This window comes from Crocuta crocuta, unplaced genomic scaffold, assembly GCF_008692635.1.
Source record: "Crocuta crocuta isolate KB4526 unplaced genomic scaffold, BGI_CrCroc_1.0 scaffold2115, whole genome shotgun sequence".
NCBI classification, from domain to species: domain Eukaryota; kingdom Metazoa; phylum Chordata; class Mammalia; order Carnivora; family Hyaenidae; genus Crocuta; species Crocuta crocuta.
Genome location: NW_027528837.1, coordinates 10,400 through 13,796, shown reverse-complemented (window position 1 = coordinate 13,796; position 3,397 = coordinate 10,400). Strand labels below are relative to the sequence as shown.

Below are 3,397 nucleotides of genomic sequence, written 5' to 3'. Positions count from 1 at the left end.
CTGGGACCCAGACCCGAAGTTCCCACACGCCTCACAGCATCGTTGTCGTCGCCTCACCAGTGGCCTCCACCCCCGGCCCCACTGCCGGACTGATATCCTTCTGGGTCCCGGGTCCCTTGGTCCTCCATCTGGTCCTCCCTCGACGCCTAGTAGGCTCTGGGCCCTTCCCACGGCCGACCCGACTGGACGTGCCGCTCGAAAGATGCCAAGGCCCCCTGCTCAGCCGGTCTCTTGAGACCCAGATGTGGAAGTCCAGATGTGCTGCAGAAGTCTGGCCACACTCGCCCATGAGAGTGCCCGTCCTGCCCACAGCCCTTCCAGGAAGGACGCGAGGGCCCGAACTCTGGGAGGTCCCCTCTCTGTGTCCTGGGGACATGAGTCCCTCGGTCCTCCCTCCGACCCCCACCTGGACTCCCTGACGCGGCTCTTGCCCCTGCCCTTTCCCGCCCTGGGATCCTGACCCTGTCCCCATGGTCCTCAGCTCCCTAGAACCCCCGAGGCGCAGTTGAGTGGACACAGCCTGCGGCAGCCCTCCCCAGGTACCCTAGGGCTGTGGCAGGGGTGTGCACCTCTCCCCGAGGCAGGGTGGGTCCCGTAGCTCTCCCTCAGGTCCCTACACCGGATCCTGGAAGAGCCTGGGCACGTCCCTTTGGGGCCCCGAATCTCAGCTGGGAGAGGGGCTCCGCCTGACGACCCTGCAGGGGTCTCTCAGGACTGCAGGCAGGGCTGACCTGGATTGCGGGGTCGGGGGGCCCGCCTTGCTCCCTCACGGGTCAACGTGCACACCTTACTGCTACCCTTGGGCCTCTTCTCTTGACCGACCCTACTCAGGCCTCTCAGATCGAGGCCCCCACCTGTGTAACCCCTGCCTGCCAGGCCGACAGCGGTGGACATCACATCGGACCCCGTGGCCAGGGGTCCCCAGGCTCCGGCAGCATCGGGCAGGGACTCGTTCTGGAGGCGGGGCTGGGGGTGGTGTGTGTCCTTTCGTCCTTCCTGGTATCCTCATCATGACTCTGGAGGGTCCGGGCAGGGGCTCTGCCCTCTGCACAGCTGAGTCTGTGTGCCTCAGAAGCAGGCTCTCACTCCCTGAGGTCCCGGAGACGGAGGCAGAGAGTGCAGTGTGGCCACTGTCCGCTCCTCACGTTATTGTGGTCGGCTTCCCAGAAGGCATCTCCCTGAACAGAGACCGCAGGCCAGCCTGGCTGGGGCGGGGCATCTCCACTGCAGGGCCGCCCCAGGAGCCCCACGCTCTCAGCCTTCCTTCACTTGTTCTGCTCCTCTCTGGGACTCTTCCCCACCTTCCCTCTGGGGCTGGGGCTGCTAGGCAGTCACCTGTGGGTGAAGTGTGCCCTGCCTCTCCTAGGGTCCTCACTGCTAACACAGGGCCCTTCCGAGAGCGAGCAGAGCTCAGCGAATGTCTGGCAACATATGTACCAGGAAGGTGGGGTCCTCTGTGCCCAGATGCACTGGCTCCTCCTTTCATGGGGACCCAAGCCAATGCAGGCACACATACCTATGTCACTTGTACAGAATGACGGATGACAAGGGATAAGAAGCAAGAATGAATATCTTTCATTTCTCAGTGTCCTGGCACAATCAATTTACGGCAAAAGTCTTCATGTGTCCGAGACACCCCTATGCCCAGCCCAGGCACCACGATTCCCTTCCGGACCCCAAAAGAGAACTGAAGGGGCCCCAGCTCCTTACACCAAATGGCAAAACTCTGACTCTTAACCTGGAGAAGTACAAAGAACTGTGGCGTGGATGCTACTCACTCATCCACACTGAGCCTCCGAAGCTCCTGAAAACCTTCTAACACAAGCGACAACATGGGAAAGCTTCCTTGAGGAAACCAAGATAGATTTCCGAGGTCGCATAGACAGAGAACAAACAGGGAGCCACCCAAACGTGCTGTGGGCCCCGCTTTCCCCCAAGCAGCCCTGGCCCTCCCCTACTCACAGCGCCCTGTGCCCTCCCTGCTCCCAGGCACAGGGAAGAAGGGGCCTGGCCTCCTGCCCCGCAGGGGAAGCTGCTGGACCCCAGGCGGGAAAGGGCCTGGCTGCCCCTCTGGCTCACGCCTGCTCTTCCTCATTGCTGGCAGCCTCGTGACACAGGGACAGGGAGGCCCCGAGCTGCCTGCTATTGACCATGAGGATGTGCTGCAGCACGTGCACGCTGCTGGTCTCCGCGTGGGCCCTGGGACCCCACAGGAACTCGTAGCGTGCGGGCTCGCTGCCGGGCACCTGCCGGTACTCCAGGTACCCTTCCTGCACCCAGACCTCGGTGAGCAGCTCCCTGGGCGCCCCATATAATAAGTGCTCCCTGCCATCATACACCCCCAGGACCCCCAGCATTTTCCACACCTCCTCCTCAGGAGCACATTTGCCCTCCAGGAGGATCACTCCCAGAACCACTACCAGGAGGTTGGTCATGGGCATGGTCTGCTTGCCACGTAGCATCCCATCACAGGTCCGGCCGAGGATGGTGACCAGGACGTAGGAGTGCTCGCCGGGGTCCACTTCCTTCACGTCAACGCCAAAGACCAGCTGCAGGCAGGCACCGGCAGGATTGGCGGAAGATCATGGGGCACTGGTCCGTGACATCTTGGCTGACCACAGAGAGTATCTCCGCTTGGGGAGGGGGCGGGGGGCGGCTGTTACGTGCGATACTTTAGGGGCAGGAATGCGACCATGTCAGACACCTTCATGCTGAGTGCCTCTGGGAGCAAGGGCTGGGCTGTTGCCTGATCGCCCCTGGGGCTCAACCCCTCCTCATCTGGATTGCTGGGCTCCTCATCAGACCGGTTCCCTGCAGCACCTGCCATGTCAGCGGGGGAGCGGCAAGCGCTCTGAGGGCTCTGGGGAGTGCACGGGGCGGGACATAGGGACCCAGCAGCGGACCCCTCCTCCAGGGGGACTGGGAACAGGAGAGGGCAGGAGGAGGAGATCAAGGGGGAGGAGGTGGAGGAGGAGGAGGAGGAGAAGGCAGCTGCCAAGGAGGGGGGTAAGGGGAAGCTATTGAGGAGGAGGCAGAGGAGGAGGGAGATGGGGTCTCCTCCCCAACGTCAGCCCCAGAAGGCTGTGCATCCCCCGGGACCTCTGCCTGTCTTGGGTCTTCTTCCAACGTCCAGTGCTCACTTCTCTGCTGCAGGGGCATGGTGTTTGTGAGAGCCTGAGGAAAAGGAGGGGGCTCCTCAGGGGGCAGCCCAGCCCACAGAGCCCGAGGTCCCTGACCTGAGAGCGGGGCCAGGTTGGGGTTTGGGGTGGAGGGGTCCCCTCTGGGGTGGGATGGGCGAGCCCCCGGATCCACACACACAGCACGCACCTCGCCTTGACCGCTGGCCGGCACCAGTCTGCACCTCCTCTCCTCTGTGACCTCAGGACTCCTGCCTCAA

The 3,397-nt window shown here is 63.1% G+C and overlaps 1 pseudogene; it reads right to left on the bottom strand.

Moving 5' to 3' along the window:
• Positions 1-2,057: 2,057 nt before the first annotated feature.
• Positions 2,058-3,159, bottom strand: LOC144224905 (melanoma-associated antigen 8-like; annotated as a pseudogene).
• Between the last annotated feature and the right edge of the window lie 238 nt (positions 3,160-3,397).